The sequence below is a fragment of the Bombina bombina genome, chromosome 6 (genome assembly GCF_027579735.1).
Source record: "Bombina bombina isolate aBomBom1 chromosome 6, aBomBom1.pri, whole genome shotgun sequence".
Classification (NCBI taxonomy): domain Eukaryota; kingdom Metazoa; phylum Chordata; class Amphibia; order Anura; family Bombinatoridae; genus Bombina; species Bombina bombina.
In genome coordinates this window covers 79,627,291-79,650,143 of record NC_069504.1, presented here as the reverse complement: position 1 = coordinate 79,650,143, position 22,853 = coordinate 79,627,291, and the positions used below count along the sequence as shown (strand labels likewise).

The window sequence follows — 22,853 nt, the reverse complement described above, 5'->3', positions numbered from 1 at the left end:
CTCGCCAGAAACACCAGTTATGGAGCAGTGGTCTTAAGGCCGCTGCTCCATAACCCTGTCTGCCTGCTCTGATGAGGTGGACAGAAATCGCCGGAATTCAACCCGATCAAGTAAGATCAGGTTGATTGACACCCCCCTGCTGGCGGCCGCGAGTCTGCAGGGGGCGGCGTTGCACCAGCAGCTCTTTAATGCTGAATACGGAGAGCGTATTGCTCTCCGCATTCAGCGATGTCTGTTGGACCTGATCCGCACTGTCGGATCAGGTCCGACAGACATATGATAAATAGGCCTCATGGTCTCTAGAGAAGCCGCTGCTTAAATGGGCTTGAACCCAAACATTTTCTTTTATGATTTAGATTGTACAATTTAAAATGTAAAACTTTCTTACGTATTTCTATCTTTAAAATGACTTTTTTTTAAACTATTGAGTAAGTTTTAATGCCGTGTTGTGTGTAAACTTTGCATGTCGCAGACCAGTATGTTCTAATAACGATATTATGTAAATAAAACCTGTATCTAAATATTTATGAGTCAAAATAGAAGTTGAAAACAAATTGTTTAGCAACTGAAACTTACATTTTGACAGCAGATAACAGCTATAGGCCTGCTCATATTTCCTATAAAGTGTACAGGAAACACAAACTTTTTCTTTCATGGATTAGATAGAGCATGCGATTTTAAACAACATTCCAATTTATCAGATTTTCTTTGTTCTATTTGTGTTATTTGTTGAAAAGCAAGAGGTAAGCTCAGGAGTGTGCACATGTTTGTAGCACTCTATGGCTGCTGTTTTGCAAGAATGTTATACATTTGCAATAGCACTAGATGGCAGAACTTTTTCCAGCCATGTAATGCTTGGACATGTGCAAGCTAGGTATCTCTTCAACCAAGAATACCATGAGAATGAAGCACATTTAATAATAGAAGAAAATTGGAAACCTTTTAAAAATGGTGTGCTCTGCCTGCATCGCAAAAGAGAATGTTGGGTATCCCGTCCCTTTAATTAGTTTGTAGGATAGACTTATGCTTATCTCAGGTGGTCTTGAAGTCCCCCCGAGTGTTTAGTTTTACCACCTCTAATGGAGGTTTCTGCAGTATCTGTAACCAATCACAAGCAGCGTTAGTAAAATGGCCTTATTTTCCATATAGAATATTTGAAACTTGTATTTGAATAGCGCTGTTAGTCTGTAATAGCTCTGTGTGTGTAAATACCTCCAGAGGAATCATAATCATATTACAGTGGATATGCAACAATGTGGAATATGGGACACTAGCCACTGCGCAATGTATTTTTCTAGGCGGGAAAAAGCACCTTCTATGGGCCCATTATCCTTATTTTGTCAGTACATAAGCTCCTAGTGTCCTAGTGATATAAGCTCCAATCATTTGCACATTGTCTATGGACCAATCAGCTTCACTGTATATGCTAAAATAAACACAACAACGTTGTTAAAAAATTATGCTGTGGTCAAATTATTTTGGTGTACAGGTTGATGAGCCAATCAGAAGCAAGAATACATGTGTATGTTCTAATTACTAGCGCTGTCCTCATGTGGAGCAGACTATGGGGCCGATTTATCATGGCCCGAATGGGGCCAAATACCCCTGTGGAGTTAAGAAGCAGCATTCTTAAGACCGCTGCTCCTTAACTCGTCCACCACTTCTGCGTTCTCTAGTGTTTAACATAATATTTTATTTAATAATATTATTTAAATGAACTTACTGCAAAACAATGCACATTCTGCTAAAGTGACAAGCATTGCCTACTCAAGTAGTAAGTCTGGATTGGCCCCTCCAAATAAGGAAAGGAGTTGGAGAGTTTGGCTATTTGGAAAGCTTTCACACTGTTTTTTTTTTTTTTTTAAAAAAGGGCCATTGCAGTGATAAAATGTAATGAAACTAACGCTGCTGATTGGTCAGTGGCAATATCCGCTCTGGACCAGCAGTGGTCTGTGAGTACCAGCAGTACTTTTACTATGTGTTTAACCCATTTGCTAGGGTTAAACTCACAGCTTTTCAGTGTCACTAGTGATAAAATGACATCTACATGGGCTGTAAATTAGAGGCTAAGGATTGTGTAAGCAGCTGGCAGTGTCTGATTGGCTGTAACCCTCTCCTTCCACTGACTGATGGGATAGAATGATGTGTAAACCAGAACAAGAGCCACTGCCGAGAGGTAAATTACACTCTGTTCTCTCAAAAAAAGAGTGTTAGAAAGTTTACTAGTTATATTTTTTCATTTAAAGGCACATTTCAAGTTTAACGTCCCATGAAGGATAGGGATACTGTTAAGCATGGGACTAGGATTAAGAACAGGGTTTGGGTTAGGATTAGGGTTAGGCTGGTCGGATGGGCCATAAGGCATACAGGATATTTGCCCTGGTTACCTTAGCCCCACCCAGCACCAGCATTATTATTTGTGCATGATGCAGGGCCAGCCCTGCACTGTCTATCACTGCCTTGCCGTGTCTGTGAGCCAGTCATAGAGAAGCAACTTCTCTTGATGATGCATTTTGATGCCTGTGGGTACCTGTTTTTGTGTGATTGTGGATGTCTGGGGCAGCTTTGTCTGTGCATGTGGGCACTGACTGTCTGTGGATGTTCGTTTTTCTTTCTATCTGATAGTGCAGCTTATGTGTGATGACAAGTGCTCAGGTGGCTGCTGTTTGATTGGCTGATTGATTGTGACTACACAGACTAATGAGCAATGAGCACTTATTCTTTATTTATTCTACTTTTTTATTATTTAATAACAACCAATTTACAAAATACAGTGACAGAAAGTTGTAACAAACTTTTAATCGAATGTACCTTATACTTGTCAATTTTGAGTTATGGTTAGATAACAAAAAGTTGAGGGGATTAGGCTGCTCTGCCTTTAAATGCATGGGCCTATTTTTGGTCCCAGTCCGTCCCTGGGTTTAGGACTAGTGTTACGGATAGAGTTAGGGCTGTGGTTAAGAACAGAGTTAAGGTTAACCCTTTGAATGCCAGAGAGGGTTAAAAAGTTTTGTCCGAGATCCAACCCCTGGCAGCAATATTACCAGCAGCATTACTACATTATATTACATTGCAACATAGCTACTGTAAGATTACAAGTGTAACATTGTGGACATTAAACTTGATTAAACGTATAACATTATTGCAAGATATTTTATTTATTTATTTTGCTGCAAATTGTGATTGTTCAACTTTTTTCCCATAAAGCTTGGGATATTGTTATTTACTTTTCTGTGAACTAGTGTTTTCTTCCCTCACCTTTTCTCTCTAGTTATTTGCTCTGTTAAGGTGGATTATCAGTTTTGCATCAACAATCATGAAACATCAAGAAAATATTCCAGGGTTATCCAGTCTCCTTTTGTTCTGAAGGACAATAACATCAGTGAATAGAAAAATATAAAACACTATACACATTTGAAAAAACTAAAGCTGCATTATTCATTGCAAAATTCTTCTCTGATATGATGGTGCATTATCATGCAACTCACAATTTGTGTTTAACCCTTTGAGTGCTAAGCACTTTCCCACCTGGGTGCTAAGCTGATTTAATTTATTTTATTTTTTTAATTTTTTTTTGTGAAAAAAAATGTTTTAACTTTTTTTTTTATTTTTTCCAAGAATTACACCATTGGAAAGGTTCGACGATTACCTTTTCAATGGTGGGTCTTGTGGGCCTGTAGCTGCTTAGATGCCTGAGATACATGCCCCCTTTCCCTATACTTTGTATTGACAAATTGTTAATAAAGTTGCGCCGTGGCGTCATCACGTCATTGCGCGTGATGGCACCGCCCAAAAGTGATGCCCTGGCGATGCCTGTCACTCTACAGGCACGATCGCCGGGGTAGGAGCGGGTGGTAGCCCCCAGATTTCCCTCAAGGTGGGAGAGTGCTAGTGACGGCTCTGAGCCGTCATTAGCACCAGAATGGGAAACTCTGTGACGGCTCAGAGCCATCATTAGCACTCAAAGGGTTAATGTCCCTTTAATATTATTGTTTGGGGATAAAATACAGCATTGAGACTCTTCAAATACCCCAAACACACTAGAAGATTTGTTCCTACTGAGCACAGGTGAATCACAATTATTAAGTCACTGTTTAGACTAAGCAGAGAAATATATACTGTATATAGTGCTTGAGGACTGGATTTGAGAAACACTGCCCTAGGGGGTCTTCAGTGTTCTTTAAACCCACATATTTTATTTATTTAATTTTTGTTTTCAAATGGGGTGATACTTGGCAGTGTCCGTTGGAATATCATGTCTGTTCCTTTAATTACAAGCTTTATTGTCCTGACATCCATAAGTGCCGGGTGCCAGACGCTGAGAAACAAACTGAATCTCCCTGCCTTATACTGTAAAGTGTTTTTGCGTTATTGCACCTCTAGTAGGCGCTGTTGTTCCTTTTACATAAAGAAGGTTTGTATCTGTGAGTTTATAATGATTGACATTTTCATTAACATAATGTTTGCAACACAAAACACAAATAGAAAAGAGTTTGTCGCCTCAAAATAGCTGACATTTAAGTTTCTTTAAAGGCAATTACAGCAAAACATATGGATTGCTGTAGTGTAGAATTTACATTTTTGTTTCCAAATCCACAGTTAACCAAAGCTACCTACATTTCTCATGCCTTAAAGGGACATGAAACCCCAAAATTTTCATTCATGATTCAGATAGAGAATACGATTTTAGCTTTCCAATTTACTTCTATTATTTAATTTGCTTCCTTCTCTTGTTATCCTTTGCTGAAAGGTTTATCTAGGAAGCCTCAGGAGCGGCAAAGAACCTAGGTTCCAGCTGCCGATTGGTGGCTGCATATATATACCGATTGTCATTGGCTCGCCCATGTTTTCAGTTAGAAACCAGTGGTGCATTGCTGCTCATTCAACAAGAGAACAAAGAAAAATGTATAATAGGAGTAAATTAGAAAGTTGCTTGAAATTGCTGCCCTATCTGAACTATGAAAGAAAAACATGTGAGTTTCATATCCCTTTAAAGGGACAAGAAAGTCAAATTTCATGGTTCATAAAGAGGGTTCAGTTTTTATGATTTCAGATAGAGCATACAATTTTTAACTTTCTATTATTCATTTTTTTCTTTTTTGTTATCCTTTGTTGGAAAGCAAGAAGGTAAGATTAGGGGCATGCAGGTGTCTGCAGCACTATACAGCAGCAGTTTTACAACAATGTTATACATTAACAAGAGCACTAGATAGCAATTCTATTTCCTTTTATGTAGTGCTCCAGAAATGTGCACGCTACCTATCTAGATACCTCTTCAGCAAATGAGAATGAAGCAGTTTTTTTTTTCAATGACACGCTGTATCTGAATCAGGAAAGTAAAATTTGGGTTTCATGTACATTTAAATTTACTTCCATGATGAAATTGACTTTGTTCTCTTAGTATAATTTGTGAAGAGCATATCTTGGTAGACTTAGGCGAAGCAATGCACTACTGAGAGCTAGCTGATCATTGGTATAATTATGCCTCTTGTCATTGGCTCATTATATGTGTTCAGCTAGCTCACAGTAGTGAATTGCTCCTCTAGAGATAAATTAAACTATATGTATAACACCTTTACAGTTATATGCAAGTAATCATGTAATAATTAAATGCTGTAACATACTAGAGCTTTTTCTTTTAATTTTCTGTTATGTAGGCTGTCTATCAAACTGTTTGAATGGTCCCCTTGGAGATTTGGAAGGTCCCCCCTTGGATTCTGTTAGCTAAGTTTATTTTCATCAAATGAAGCTTAAAACTCTGTACAATCCTTACCACTTCTGATTAAATAAAAAAAACTCCAGTTTATTATCATTGCATTGCCTGGACTATTACAGAAAATCTTCTCTAGATTCTAATTCAAGTCTGTCCGGCCTAAGACTTGGGGGCATAAAGCAGCCTTTGCGTGGATTGTGTCAGTAATGCAGCAGGTGTCTGAACCAGGTGAAGTGTCTTTGTTCATTGCTAATATTTCTCTTCAGGCATAAAATGTCTGTTGATCTCTGTATAGGAGACAGTAAAATAAAGACTTGTTCAGGGTACACACCTTGAAAATATGTTTCTGGTCTTCTTTGTGGTGGCCAATTAGGGACATATGTAAATAACCTTGTTTTCTGAGCTAAGCTATCACAGTGTAGTATTTTACAGAGGCAATTAATTACACCATACTTAAATATGATGTAGGCATTTCATTCTCTTTGGAGGAAGAGAAACAAGCTCAATTTTAAGAGTTACTTTATATCAAAATAAGGAACAATAAGGTCCTTAAAGGGTCTGCAAACATTAGAAAGAAATTTACGATTTTAGCCGTACCGTTTTAAAACACTTTTAGACTATACGTTTATGCATCCAAAAGTGTTCTCATCATTCATTTATATCCATCTTCTAGGTACTGCTATTTTTTTTTTATTTTTTTTTTTAAATACACCACAGGTTGCTGTCTAATCACAGTGCGCCTGATCATGTAGTTCAACTCTCACCCACTCCAGAGTTGGGTTTTTGTTGTTATATTGCACCTAGAGTGAAATGAGCGCTATTTATACCCCTGCAGTTCCTTCAATAAAAGAGACTTCCTAGGATACCGATTTTGGCTGTGCCATTTGTATGGATTTGCTGTCTGTATGGGTCATATAATTTACACAAGTTTCCTGTAACAGTGAGCAGGTTGTAACCACACACCTGTGCTATAGACCCTGTCCACAAGAGTGGTGCTGAAGATTGCCAGAGTGTTCCAGCTGGTTCAGGACCCAAGAAGACCTCAATCTCTGCTTCCTTCCTCCAGCTACGTGGCAACTCCCATCCTGTGATGCTGAATTTGAAATCATCTTCTAGGTCTGCTGCATCTATGTAGTGTGACACTCAATGAAAATGGAAGGAGTATAATTAAGTAGGCCCTACGCCAGTGTTTTTAGAAGATCAATTCCAACAACCACCATTATGTACTAATTATTTTTATTTACTGTATTCCGTACATAAACAAAAATACATTTTCTTTCAGATCTCGAAACATTAATAAATGGTGTTAAAAGTATTGTTTGAGTAGAGATTAAGTAAAAGTATTTATGTTCTTCAAACCTAGAGTGCAGGGGTAGTGAGGGCCAGGGAGCCGGGTGGCAATTTCCCACATGGACCACTTTACTTAGCAAACAGTTCATATTTTTTTTCTAGTGAACCCCAACTGCAGCATGGCCAGTTATTACTGTATTCACCGGCACCGCTGCTGCTTCACAGTCTGACCACTCTCCCATTTCCTCAGGGCCAGCACTTGGCAGGGGCTGTGAGAAACTTAGCCACATTCTAACTAACCCCCAATTAGGAAATACTATTCTCTGCATGCTACTGCTATACTGAAGTATATATATTATTATACTTTTTTTATGAAGCGCCATCATATTCCGCAGCGCTGTCCATGGATACAGTCCATTTAAATAAAACAATAATATAAAACTTCTAAGAGACAGGACAACATTTACAAACACATACAGGAGGAATTGAGGGCCCTATTCCCGTGGGAACTTACAATCTAGAAGGGTAGGAGGTTGAGAAACAGGAGGTGAGGACTGCAAGATTGAGAAAGATGTTAATGTAGAGTTAGATGAGGGAAATGTTGTTAGGTAAGAGAAATATTATTGAGTTGGGTGGTAGGCTTCTCTGAACAGAAAAGTCTTCAGAGAGAATTTAAAGGAAGAAAGATTAGGGCAAAGCCTGACAGCACGAGGGAGAGTGTTCCAGAGGGTAGGTGCTGCACGACAGAAGTCCTGCAGTCTAGCATGAGAGGAGGTGATAGTCGCAGATGCAAGGAGCAGGTCATTGTTGGATCTTAGTGGGTGGGCTGGAGTATACTTGTTGATTAGAGAGGCTAAGTAGAGGGGAGCGGTGTTGATGAGCGCTTTGTATGCAAGGGTGAGAATTTTGAATTTTATTCTGCTGTGTAAGGGGAGCCAATGAAGGGACTCACAGAGAGGTGCAGCAGATACAGAGCGACGGGAAAGGTGGATCAGCCTGGCAGAGGCATTTAGGATGGATTGAAGGGGGGAGAGGCAGGAAAGAGGAAGGCCAGTAAGTTGGTTATTGCAGTAGTCAAGTCGGGAAATAACAAGGGAGTGGATTATTTGCTTTGTGGTGTTAGCGCACAGAAAAGGTTGAATCTTGGAAATGTTGCGTTGATGGTTGCGGCAGGATGTAGAAAGCGATTGGATATAGGGGGCGAAGGATAGATTTGAGTCAAGTGTAACTCAGAGGCAGCGGACTTGGGGCTATGGGGAAATGGTGATGCCGTCAACTGTGATAGAGTAGTCACAAGTTGGCGTAGAGCTTGAGGGGGGATAAGAAGGAGCTCAGTCTTGGACATGTTGATCTTTAGGTGGTGAGAAGCCATCCGGGAAGAAATACCAGATAAGCAGTCACTGACATGAGAAAGGACAGAGGGAGAGAGAGCAGGGGTGGAGAGGTAGATCTGGGTGTCATCAGCATAGAGGTGATATTTGAAGCCATAGCTGTTGATAAGTTTACTTATAGAAGAAGTATAAATGGAGAAGAGTAGAGGACCCATAACAGATCCTTGAGGTACTCCAACAGACAGAGGCATTGGAGAGGAGGAGTCGCCGGCAAATGACACAGAAAAAGACCTGTGAGAAAGATGAGTGAATCCAGGAAAGAGCAGTGTCACAGAGGCCAAAGAGCTACGGGTCTGTAGGAGGAGGGGGTGGTCAACTGTGTTGAAGGCAGCTGAGAGGTCAAGTAAGATGAGTATAGAGTAGTGGCCAATATTTTTAGCAGAAAGAAGATCGTTAGTAACCTTGGTAAGGGCAGTCTCAGTTGAGTTTTGGGGCGGAATGCTTTACCCTAGGGACATTATGTTGTGTTTGCTCCCTGGGGCCAAAAGTTGTCAGTATTCCTCTGTCAGCTTTACTTAAAGGGACACTCAGGTCAAATTAATCTTTCACCATTCAGATAGAGCATGCAATTTTAAAAAACTTTCAAATTTACTTACATTAACAAAATGTGCACAGCCTTTTTATATTTATACAGTTTGAGTCATCAGCTTTTACTGAGCATGTGCAATAATTCATAGAATATATGTATATGCATTTGTCATTGGCAGATGGCTGTCACATCAATGATAGGTTTCTCACTGAAATGATTTACAAACAGCTTGTGCAATTATGGCACAAAATGGTTGTAAATGCTTCTCTGGGATTCCCTTTGTTCAGAAATAGCAGACATATTTGGCTTTGGCATTGCTTTTAGTAGTTAAGGGCATACCGACCAGCGTCGTACAGGGTACAGCGCTGGCCGTTAAGGGGTTAAGGGGACATGATACCCAAATGTTGAAGCACATGAAAGTAATGCAGTATAGCTGTAAAAGGTGACTAGAAAATATCACCTGAACTCCTCTATGTAAAAAAGGAAGATAGTTTACCTCAAAATATCCTCAGTAGCGATATCCTATTGTAAAGGGACTTTGAGCAGCCAATCAGAATGTTAGTCCCAGGACTTGCAAATGAGCATGCATCTGACACGTGCAGGCACAGTCATGTTGTTTCCTCCCTAGTGAAATCTCAGAAGATCACAGTAACACAAAGTATGACATCAGCACTGATGAAGCTGATTAATAATATATACAATAACAAAAGTATGATTCAGATAGAGCATGCAATTTTAAGCAACGTTCTAATTTACTGCTATTATAAATTTGTCTTTGTTCTCTTGATATCTTTCTTTGAAAAGCAGGAACATAAAGCTTAGGAGTCGGACCATTTTAGGTTCAGCACCCTAGATAGCACTTGCTTATTGATGGCTGCATTTAGCCACAGATCAGCAAGCCCTATCCAGGTGCTGAACCAAAAATGGGTCGGCTCCCAAGCTTTGCATTCTTGCTTTTCAAATAAAGATTGCAAGTGAACGAAGAACAGTTGATAATATCAGTGAATTAGAAAGTTTCTTAAAATTGCATGCTCTATCTGAATCATGAAATAAAACATTTGGGTTTAGTATCCCTTTAATTAATTATCAAATCCAAACTGAACACCTTGTCTATTCAGACCAATATCTTTCAAAAAAATGTTTTCACTATTTGAAATGATGCATTTATTTTAAGGACCATTTAAATATAAGAAAGAGGTACAACAAAACTTACCCCCCCCCCCAGCTGGGATAGGCCTACAAATTACAGTTTGGTAGGTAGATATGGTACCATAGTGACATCATGGCAGTACATATAACTCCTTGGCTAACAGAGGAAGAAAATGAGTTGAATTATTTTACATATGTGTTTCAGTGTACTATGTACTGTAGAAATATTATTATCTGATATAGTCATTTGAATCCTGTGTCAATATGTTTTATTAAAAGCAAACTGCTGGGTGTTTTATAATTTGTTTTTGTTTTAGGAACTGTTATTATTCTGTTTTAAATCATCACCTTCTCGATAAGGTAACAGAATTGAAGCTTAGGGGAAACAATAAGACAGGAGGGCAGGTCTTATTGATTTATTTCGCTTTTTTTTTTTCTCCATGTTTTTTGCTGACTCAAATATTGTGCTCCCAGCTCATTTTCCTGCTGCCAGCGTAATTGAAGACATAACTTTGTCTTGACTACATATTATGCTGTAAGGAAAACTGGCATATTCAGACTTTGCCAGATCCCTTGATAGAGTCCTATTCACATATATTTGGTTTCTCATGCTGAGCGCATTTGTGTGAAGAAATGTTTGTGAATTCAATAGCAAAAGATGCCACCTATATATATATATATATATATACAGGGAGTGCAGAATTATTAGGCAAGTTGTATTTTTGAGGATTAATTTTATTATTGAACAACAACCATGTTCTCAATGAACCCAAAAAACTCATTAATATCAAAGCTGAATAGTTTTGGAAGTAGTTTTTAGTTTGTTTTTAGTTATAGCTATTTTAGGGGGATATCTGTGTGTGCAGGTGACTATTACTGTGCATAATTATTAGGCAACTTAACAAAAAACAAATATATACCCATTTCAATTATTTATTTTTACCAGTGAAACCAATATAACATCTCAACATTCACAAATATACATTTCTGACATTCAAAAACAAAACAAAAACAAATCAGTGACCAATATAGCCACCTTTCTTTGCAAGGACACTCAAAAGCCTGCCATCCATGGATTCTGTCAGTGTTTTGATCTGTTCACTATCAACATTGCGTGCAGCAGCAACCACAGCCTCCCAGACACTGTTCAGAGAGGTGTACTGTTTTCCCTCCTTGTAAATCTCACATTTGATGATGGACCACAGGTTCTCAATGGGGTTCAGATCAGGTGAACAAGGAGGCCATGTCATTAGATTTTCTTCTTTTATACCCTTTCTTGCCAGCCACGCTGTGGAGTACTTGGACGCGTATGATGGAGCATTGTCCTGCATGAAAATCATGTTTTTCTTGAAGGATGCAGACTTCTTCCTGTACCACTGCTTGAAGAAGGTGTCTTCCAGAAACTGGCAGTAGGACTGGGAGTTGAGCTTGACTCCATCCTCAAACCGAAAAGGCCCCACAAGCTCATCTTTGATGATACCAGCCCAAACCAGTACTCCACCTCCACCTTGCTGGCATCTGAGTCGGACTGGAGCTCTCTGCCCTTTACCAATCCAGCCACGGGCCCATCCATCTGGCCCATCAAGACTCACTCTCATTTCATCAGTCCATAAAACCTTAGAAAAATCAGTCTTGAGATATTTCTTGGCCCAGTCTTGACGTTTCAGCTTGTGTGTCTTGTTCAGTGGTGGTCGTCTTTCAGCCTTTCTTACCTTGGCCATGTCTGAGTATTGCACACCTTGTGCTTTTGGGCACTCCAGTGATGTTGCAGCTCTGAAATATGGCCAAACTGGTGGCAAGTGGCATCTTGGCAGCTGCACGCTTGACTTTTCTCAGTTCATGGGCAGTTATTTTACGCCTTGGTTTTTCCACATGCTTCTTGCGACCCTGTTGACTATTTTGAATGAAACGCTTGATTGTTCGATGATCACGCTTCAGAAGCTTTGCAATTTTAAGAGTGCTACATCCCTCTGCAAGATATCTCACTATTTTTTACTTTTCTGAGCCTGTCAAGTCCTTCTTTTGACCCATTTTGCCAAAGGAAAGGAAGTTGCCTAATAATTATGCACACCTGATATAGGGTGTTGATGTCATTAGACCACACCCCTTCTCATTACAGAGATGCACATCACCTAATATGCTTAATTGGTAGTAGGCTTTCGAGCCTATACAGCTTGGAGTAAGACAACATGCATAAAGAGGATGATGTGGTCAAAATACTAATTTGCCTAATAATTCTGCACTCCCTATATATATATATATATATATATATTATTCCTAAAGACGAATACGTTTCTTATCACTAAAGTTAAAGAGACAGGAAACACCTAGAGATTTTTTAATAAAATTTTTAGTTATTTATTTTGCCCCCTTTTTATGTAATTTAGCTGTGCAAATTGAGCCATTTCCATTTCTCAGAACATGAAATGTACCCTGCTGATTTCTCAAGGCTAACTCTACTACATACCTGACCTGTCACTCATTTTAACTGAAAAACAGAATACTTTATACTAACGTTACGAGAGTGCCCAACCTTGTTGTCTGCAAACTAAAGCCCAGATCCAGATTGATTCCTTCAAATAAGGCAAATGATGAGTAGAATTTAGCTATTGAAAAATAATTGCTAACGTGGTTGATATGTTATTCAATAGCAACATAACGGAAATCCTTTGTAATTAAACAGTGTTTGCTGCCACTTTAAAGATAAATGGAAAAAAAGGTACATAAAGAAACCTATGTGTTTAATTTATGTATAGTTATAACCAGCTTAAGATCAGCAACACACTACTGGGACCTACCTGAACTCATCTGGTTAGCCAATGACAAGAAGTGTGTAGCCACCAATCATTAGTTAGCGCAAATGTGTAGCAACCAATCACCAGTTAGCTCAAATGTGTAGCAACCAATCACCAGTCAGCTCTCAGTATTATATTGCTACTGCTGAGCCTACCTATGCCTTTAACAAAGGATAGCCTAAGAATTAAATAACATTTATAATAAAAATAAATTTAAAAAATCTCTTTAAACTGCATGCTCTGTCTGATCCATAAAAGTTTATTTTTGGCATTAATGTCCCTTTAATTTGACAAATGCAACTATAACCGACATATATATGGGACTATTTTAAATATATACAAATATAGTTGAGGAAACAATGAAAAAGCAAAGACATTGTGGATGCTGTATGTTTGGTACAACTTGTTTCTTATTCATCCCATCAAATATACTGCAACAATAAAAAATAAATGAGTAAAAAAACATGGCTAAACTTCCCATTTCCTGCTTAAAGGGACATTAAACCGTAAGAGAGTATAATATAAAATGTTTAATTATGTATAGTTAAAAAAAACAACTTTGTAATATACTTTATTTATTTTGTCCCCTTTTCCTGTAATTTAACTCTGAAAATTGTTTTTTTATTTTTTTATACCACTGAGTTTCTATAAAATAACGGACGACGCCATGTCTACTCAATGCAGTAGAATTACATAATTAAGTACATAATAAAAAGACAATGCAATAACACCCTGTATTTCAAATAAGCAGTAGATTTTTTTCCGGACAAATTTATTTTTTCTCCCATTTTCCCCGCCCCCTGTATCATGTGAAAGATTTCAGCCAATCACAGACTAATATATGTATACCCTGTGAGCTTGTGCACATGCTCAGTAGCATTTTGTTACCCAAAACGTGTGAATATAAAGAGACTGTACAAAATTTGATAATGGAAGTAAATTGAAAAGTGTCTTAAAGGACCAGTCAACACAGTAGATTTGCATAATCAACCAATGCAAGATAACAAGACAATGCAATAGCACTTAGTTTGAACTTCAAATGAGTAGTAGATTTTTTTTTCTGACAATTTTAAAAGTTATGTATTTTTCCACTCCCCCTGTACCATGTGACAGTCATCAGCCATTCACAAATGCATACACGTACCATGTGACACCCATTTACAAACACTATTTTATTGCCAGATTTTTAGATATTTCCCGAATTGTTCTCAGCAGAAGAGATAAATAGAAAACTGTTTCAAACACGGCAGCGACTATTACTTTATAGAATCTAGAGTACTTTATAGAAGCTCAACTTACACATATATAATAATAATACTTAAACAACTAATATACAGTAATGGTAAAAAATACAGCTACATATTATTCTAAGGCTAATCTTTGCTTTGAATACATCATTATGTGTAGCATGTGTTTACTATTTAATATCCCTTTAAGACACAGCCAGTGTATCTGTGTATGCTGCTCTTTATTGGCTACTGGCTGTATACTGCTCAGGAGCGGCTATGCACTGTGGATCATGTGCATTTGTTTTGTCATAAAATGTATTATTGTGATAGACTGTCCCTTTAAAACCAAGGGAAGTAGACTCGTGTGTATCTCAGCTTTAACAAGGCTGCTAAATTATGTATTTAGGGCAAATGATCCAAAGATAGATTATAAATTTCATGCTGACTTACTAGGAGCAATAGTAGAGGATAATCTAAGGATAGGAACTGACAGAGCAGGAAACAAAATGTCTGACTATAATGGAAGTTTCATCCGCATAAGAGGCACTTGCTGTGCCCTATGGACTCACGGAGTCACGGTTTCTAGAACCGACTGTATTTGCAAAAGGGCATTAAAGGAACAGTAAACACCTTGAGATTTTACTATCAACAGTTTAGTTGTGTGTAGTAAAACAACTTTGAAAAAGATCTACAATAAAGAAAGAGACAGATGCGCCACATGGCCCAATATTGTTTGTTCAACACAATAATTATGGTCTAGTCGTGCTAGTATCAACTCACAATTTGAAATGCACTTCAGTTAGTGCAAAAGAAGCAGTCTGGGATCAATCACAGTCACCCAGCAGACCGACCTCTAGGGTAGATAGGATTAATCTGTAGTGGAAATATAAAGAGACACAGGGGTGCCTATATGGCCTAGTACAGTTTGGTCCCAAGATATATTACTATATTTAAGTAATATACTCACAATTGGTAAAGCATCTCCAGTGATGCAAATCAGGCAGGATGGGATCAATACAGTCACCCAACAGACTATGACAGGGTTCCCACAGGAAGCAAACAGCAAAGGTCCCAATGAAGGCCAAGGTTTGGTCCAAATAATGCACAAGAGCAAGTGTTTTTATAAAAAAAGTAATATTTACTATATAAAAACAAGTAAAAATAAGCGACGCGTTTCTCAGCACACAGGCTGTTTCATCAGGCTTACAACATATAACTAAAACACTTGCTACTTATAGCCAACATATGTATCAGCTTTAATTGGACACACCTGTTAGGGGGGTGGCATGAAGAAATTTCTTTTTAGACTACTTTGAAAAAGACTTTCATTGTTTATTTTGCCCCTTTTCATGTAATTTAGCTCTTTTTTATTCTCAGAGCTGGAAATGCAAAAGCTAACTGTTTATTCTTTATACTAACGTTACGTCTTTGGCTAGCCTTGTTGTCTGCAGACTCAAACTCGGACTGGTTCCGCTAAATAAGCGGTGGGTGGAATTTAGATATTGAATAACAGTTGCAGCAAACAAGGTGTTTATTTGATTTAAAAATGATTGAACTTTTCAGATATGTTATTCTATAGCAAAACAATGGAAATGTATTGTAATTGCAAAGTGTTAGTGTTCCTTGAAAGGGACATGAAAACCAAATGTTTTCATTCATGATTCAGATACAGCATGTGATTTTAAACAACTTTCCAATTTACTTTTATTATCTAATTTGTTTTGTTATATTGGTGTCCTTTATTGAAAATGATACCTAGGTAGGCTCTGTAGCTGCTGATTGGTGGCTGCAGATTAATGCCTCATGTTATTGGCTCACCCAATTAATTTAGCTATTTCTCAGTAGTGCATTGCTGCTTCTTCAACAAAGGATACCAAGAGAATAAAGTTAGATACTAGAAGTAAATTGGAAAGTTGTTTAAAATCACATGCTCTGTCTGGATCAAAAATTAGGTATGTCTGTCTGTCTATCTATCTATATATCAATCATATATCTATCTATCTATCTATCTATCTAATTATCTATCTATCTAGCATCTATCTTGCATCTATCTGTCTATCTGTTTTCTATCTATCATCTATCTATCTATAATCATCTGTCTGTCTATCTAGCTAGCTATTATCAATCTGTCTATCTAATCATCTATCTGTCTATCTATCTATTTATCTATCATAACATATATCTATCATATATCTATCTATCTGCCTATCATGTATCTATCCATCTATCTATCTATCTATCTATCTATCTATCTATCTATCTGTCTATCTATCTATCTATCTATCTATCTATCTATCTATCTATCTATCTATCTATCTATCTATCATAACATATATCTTTCATATATCTATCTATCTATCTATCTGTCTGTTTATGTCTTCTGTATAAGCTATCTATATACCTGTTAGTCTATCTATCTCTCAGTTTGGCTGTCTCTATGTCTGTCTGTCTGTCCATCCATCTACCTATGGCTGCTGCCTCTCCAGTGTTGCTCGGCCAGATGTTGCTATGCAGTGCTGGTGCAGAGCCCTATTCTGGATGCCTGCTGTGCTATACAGGAGGGTGCTGCTCTCACATCTTTCAGCTTCATCACAGCCTGCTGCTGCCCAGTGCATACCCTTCCCCCACCCCAAGCCGGCCTCTTTTCATTTAAAGTGTGTTTTTGTCTGCACGTGAGTCATTTAAAAAAAAAGGCAGAATACTCTAGCAGGAAAAGCCAGGGGAAAGGATGTAGGACTGAGACTGCTCGTCGCCCCCCTTTTGCAATGGCACGCTCTGCCTGTGTGTGTGTGCAGCTTGTGTGTAGTGTGGCAAACCCTCTGCTATTTTTTATTCTTTTTTAAAGCTGAACATTTGTGGTGCACCCTGGAATGAAGCCAGTGTCTATCTGAGAGTCTGTTAGCAGGGAGATGGGATGTGGTAACACAGAGGAGAGAGGGAGACGATCAGACACACACACACACATAGGCAGAACCAAGGAGCAGAGCTTTCCGTATTCCCGCAGAGAGGATGTGTAAGGATGCTGCTTGTTAGGCCGTGAGCCTGGATATCTAACATTTAATGTGATGCTTTTACTGGGCACAGTCTGGCTGACATCTGAACAGCATCTCATCCAGTCGAGGTGAAGATAAAAAGGTAATTATCTGTCATTCTCTTTCATTTTCATTTGAAAAGTTTTAGTAGGTATCAAGGTGACATATAGGCTGCAAAGACAATCACCCATATAGCATCTGTACAGCACTGTATATCAGTCTCCACATGAATTGAATGGGAAATGGGCAAAATATCTCATTGAATCTACTATGTAGCTGTAGCATTTGTTTTGAATGGGAATATGAAGTGATTTTTAAGATTAGTAGCTGCAGAACATGTAAAGCAGGATATGGGTTCTTCTGGGGTAATTAAAACATAGAGCAAATAGAATTCTGTTTTTGGAATGAGGCAAGAATTCTGCATAGACTGTGTTCATTTGCAGTGAAACAAAGATTCATTGGTTAAACAGGTCAGAAGACACCTATGGCAGGTACCTGGGCATTTGGCTTGTTCCCTCCTTGCAAGGAGCAAAGACTGCAGCTTGTACCTTTTTTTCATGGTCTTTCCAGGGGGCATCTGTTCTATAAATAAGTTGGCAGATTTAGTGATATACAGCAGTGTTAAATGATGCAGGCGGCTACCCAGACAGACCATGCAGTGAGGAAATGGGAGACATGTCCGTTACAATGCTGTCTGAATGGTAGTTAAAAAAAACAAAACAGCTGAATCCTTTCTTTTTTGGATGCAAGGGGGGTGGTGACAGCAATATTGGTGGAAAACATGAATATCTTTTTTTGTAATGCTCAACCTGTAGTGGGTTGCAGTATGTATGGATATGGAGCGATGGTCCTCTTGCATTTATAGGGTTAAAAAGGTGGAGGCTTATGTTTCAGACAGACTCATTTATTTTGCATCCTGTAACCTTCTCACTGACATACAATACATGAGTATTATTTTCACCTTTTAGCATATTGTCTCGTAACCATTTAAGTGCTGAAAGGCTCAGCACCGGAGTGTAAAATGTGCTTACTGGAGAGGATTGTAGTGCTTTGCAGTGAAGGGGTTAAGATTTATATCACTATATTATCAGCAATAACTCCACCAGTAAAGAAATCCTACATCAGGTTCTATGGCTAATTCAGATGGCCTAGTTAGGTTTGTAGTGATATTTAATGTCTCGCTAGCGAGTTGGCCTGCTCAGGTGTAGAAGCCAGTAGACCATTGGAGAGGATTACTAGACAGCATTTTATTTCTGCTTGATTCTTTCAAATCTCTAGAAGGAGTCCCCTACCCCCAACATAATTATATGCTGTGCCAACCAGTTATTAACCAATAAAATAGACTAGAGCTTTTCCTCGTTATCCTCAGGGACACCCAACCTGTCTGTGTTCTAAATATAGCATTCCCAGGTCATCTAAGAAAAATATGTATCACTGCATCCTTATTGGTTTAATACAGTGATCAGCATCCTGTATCATATATGTAGAGTCACCAGTATCATTCAAAAAACATTACATGTGTCATTCAAGTACATGAAATGCTTCACAGTATTTGTAACTTATTTTACAGCAGTATCTGGCTGCAGGATTGAAGTGATGCCCCTGTCTTCACAGTGCAAGAAAGCTACATCTTGACCTAATGTAGGGTTAGGGAGTTAGGGTTAGAGATTGAGATTGGGGTAAGGCATTGAGACTGGGGTTAGGGTTAAACAGTGAGGTTGGGGATAGGAATAGACTTTCAAATTAAGGATGGGTTAGGGTTAATCCCTTGGATGCAGGAGAGAGCAGCAATGCATCCACAGGGTTAACACAGCCCACCCCCTCCTTGTGGCAGAATCCCCTGCAACATTCCTGTACAGGCAACATTGATGGGGCCACATTTCGCCAGTGGCAACTTCACAGCTGAGATGCTTTGGTAGCTAAGATGTTGCTGTTGGGAAGTCATTTCTGACAGGCACCTATTAAACTCACAGCAAACGTTTTTAAACCTGCTGTTTGTATGTGTGGGGAAAGGATGTTAGGGATAGGAAGTTGAAAACTATAATTTGTTTTATTTTTGGTAAGATTTAGGCACTGTTATTTTTGCTCCAGGGGACAGAAATGGGGACCCCTATCAGCCAGATATCTATCCTATCCTGTCTGAATAACAGTGGAATAGATACTAAAACATATTTCTAGTAGTTAAAAAGCCTACCTTTCCCTTTAAATCTGTTTTTTATGCTCAAGGAACATTAAACAGACAGAGCATCAATTTTAAACAACCTTCCCATTTACTTCCATTAATAAAAAGCTATATTTACAATTTTGAGTCAACAGCTCCTACTGAGCATGTGCAAGATTTCACAAAATATACATATATGCATTTGTGATTGGCTGATGGCTGTCACATGGTACAGGGGGAGTGGAAATAGACATAAATTTGTCAGAATAAAATCTACTACTCATTTGAAGATCAGACTGAGGGGTCGATTTATGAAGAAGCGGATGCTGCTTCTGACCCACTCCGCTTCAGTTCCACCTAAGACCACTGCTCCTTAACTCGTCCGCCACCTCTGAGGTGGCGGACAGCAATCAGCCCGATCATATACGATCGGGTTGATTGACACCCCCTGCTAGCGGCTGATTGGCCCCAAATCTGCAGCAGGGGGCGGTATTGCACCGACAGCGTATGTGCGGTGGACATGATTCGCTATAGCGGATCATTTCTGTCCGCGCCATGATAAATTTACCCCTAAGGGGCCAATTTATCATTGTTCTGTCTGACAGACATTGATGAATGCCAGCATCTACAAAACATTTATGCAAAGAAAAATCTAGTGTATAATGTATCTTTAAATGAGCATGTATTTGTAATGCATATGAAATGTGTAGATGCTTCTGCTAAAAGTTTCCAGAGCTTGATTATAACATAACATTAGTAGGTAGCATAGATGTGCATGCGCATCATGCGCATGAGTTGACCTCTAGCTTTGAAAACCAATGAAGCGGCATGTGCAGTGATCTTCCTTTCTTATTAAAGCAAATTATTTTACCACAGAGAAATGTTACCAAGCATTTATACAATCTTATTTTAAATGCACAGCTGTCTGTTTCAGATATAGGTTTTATTTCTTGTAAAATGACATCAACATTAAAAGTTTAAAAAAAACTTTTCACCATACTACATTATTTATTTACCACAGTTAAAGGGACACTCAAGTCAAAATAAACTGTTATGCTTCAGAAAGAGCATAAAGTTTTAAGACACTTTTTAATTTACTTCAAAAAGACTTTTGCAAAGTCTTATTATATACACACTTTCTCGGGAACAAGATCCTACTGAGCATGTGCACAAGCTCGCAGTGTATATGTATACTAGGCTGTGATTGGCTGGTGTCTGTCACATGATACAGGGGGCCAGAAAATGGGAGAAAAAGTAAATTTGTCTACTATGAAAGTTTACTGTGTGTTTCATCTTGTACTGGCCGAGATACAGAGGGACCTCGGCCTGCACCAAGCTGTCTTATTTAATAAACCGATTAACCAATGAGAAATGTTCATAATATATAGATTACAATCCCAGGCTTTAAAGAAGAAGCCCATTCATTTCTACATACTCCAAAAGAAGAATCCTTGTAGGAAAAGTGAGCAATATTATATAAAATGAGAGCTGGCTACATTCCCTCCCAGCAGAAGTGGTTGTGGTAAATAAAAAAATAATGGAATTCATTATGTTTGGCAATTGGCATAAGTTCAGGGCAAGACTGTAGCTTTTACAATAACTGATATATTAAACTTCATGGTCTCATCAATGTATTTGTCATGTTGTGGTAATAATCAAAGATGGTGGTGTTTATCAGTTTCCATGACAACATTAGGAAATCTGTCAGAGTATTAGCTAAGCAGGAATGTCTGTAGGTAGAAAGGAGTGTCACTATAGGTCATCTGAGGCCTTGCAACGCTCCAAAGAGGTGTTATACATACTTGCCAACTGTCCCATTATCTTGGGAGAGGCCCAGTTTTTGGCCTCCTGTCCTTTAATATAATTGTGAGATTTTGCTCCACTTTGAAAAGTCTACACTTAGTCATGGGCTTGGGATGGTGTGTTGATCAAATCCAAGGTATTTGTTGGTCTTATATATAAATATATATATATATATATATATATATATATATATATATATATATATATATATATATATGTGTGTGTGTGTGTGTGTGTGTGTGTGTGTGTATGTGTATTGTGACATCTGATTATTCTATACTTTATATTAGAAAAGCAGAATAATACAAATATTTAAAAATGTCGATTGCCTGACTTTCCCGTATCCATTTATTGATATGTGCCTCGTGTGCGTCTTACAAGCATTTATCTCAGTAAACAGTATCGGCTGACCAAATAGGACAGCAGTGTTAGCAATATATATTGGTTTATTTGTTTACTTTAATGATCCTATAAATAGAGGAAGATTTAGAATGGAATGTTACCAATTAAAATTGCACATGTGGTTGTGGTCATAACCCCTACCCTTGTCCTAACTGTATTTTGATCAGAGACATCTTGGTGCTGAAATTCTAAATCTTGCACTTGTTGGACAGTTTCAGTATAAAGACCCCAAAAAATTTAAATTCTACAGAACCTACAGAAGAAAGAGAAAGCAGATAAAAGGCTAAATCAGTCCAGTGAGGGTCACATTACACATATGAATAGGCCTCAAGGTACATAAATGATAAACTGATGATGGAATTTTCTGCAAACCATCAGCGTCAAGTTTATGAACCTGTGATGACAGCGCAAGACACACTCTCTTCACTGTACCTAAATTATATAGTAAAGATCAACAAATGTCTTCACTTGCTGATGAGCTGGTAGCAAATCAGAAACACGAAGAGCATCAGATGTCAAAAAATGTCACTGGGATAGGTTGAAGGAATCACATCCTCCATTGCTGCCTGGGGATTTGATATTGAATGTTCTTTGGATATAATATCTTTTGTAGGATTATGTTATATATTTAATTCCACAAAATAGCATTATTATGTATGGTGATTGTCTGTGTTATTATGTATTAAGATTGTCCCCATAGAGATATTCTCACTGATGGTGGTGTTTCTACAAACATACAGAGGGGGGATATGAAAGACAGCAATTACATACATCAGTCCCGCAGAGCTGTCAGTTATCTATAGGAAAACTGTTCCTTAGTCCTATTGGTCTATACAATATTAAATTGTCCATAATTCTAGTCCCTTGTGCTGCTTTTATGTTGCAAAAAAAACCCCACAGTTTAAAATTGTAGAGTTGGGCAGAGCATAGGGATATATGATAGACAGTAAAAGAACAATTATATTAAAGGGACAGAAAATGCATTCGAAAGAACACTATTTACATGTTAAAAACAGTATTTGCTAGGAAAAAGGTTATGTTAAAGCTGTTTATTTTGAATTTGACGCAAACAGGAAGTGTAACTGGGCCCCAAGACATGATTGCTCATTGGCTGATAAGCAAATATCCCACTTCTTGATTGGTGGCCAGTGACAAACCTCACAAGTATAAACCATTTTCCCCCTCAGTCCATGAACATCTGTGTAATACAAATATATTATTTGTTGAAATCATTGTTTGTTTCAATGAGGAATACAGAGGTCTGCTCATGAGCACGCACGAATACCATTAATACAAACACTGCTGCCATATTGTGGCCATGATATGTGCATTCTTCTCAGCTTACCTCAGGATTCTCTC

At 38.3% G+C, this 22,853-nt stretch overlaps 1 protein-coding gene across 5 annotated transcripts in view; it reads left to right on the top strand.

Moving 5' to 3' along the window:
* FRMD4A (FERM domain containing 4A) overlaps window positions 1–22,853 on the top strand; it is an 818,993-nt gene that overhangs the window by 366,722 nt on the left and 429,418 nt on the right. Inside the window, exon 1 of one of the 5 annotated variants that reach the window (XM_053716494.1) lies at window positions 16,878–17,231. The exons of the other annotated variants lie outside the window; for them this stretch is intronic. The gene's annotated coding sequence lies outside the window, so the exon portion shown is untranslated. Of the gene's footprint in view, window positions 1–16,877; window positions 17,232–22,853 lie in introns of those variants that run through there. 5 annotated transcript variants of the gene reach the window in all.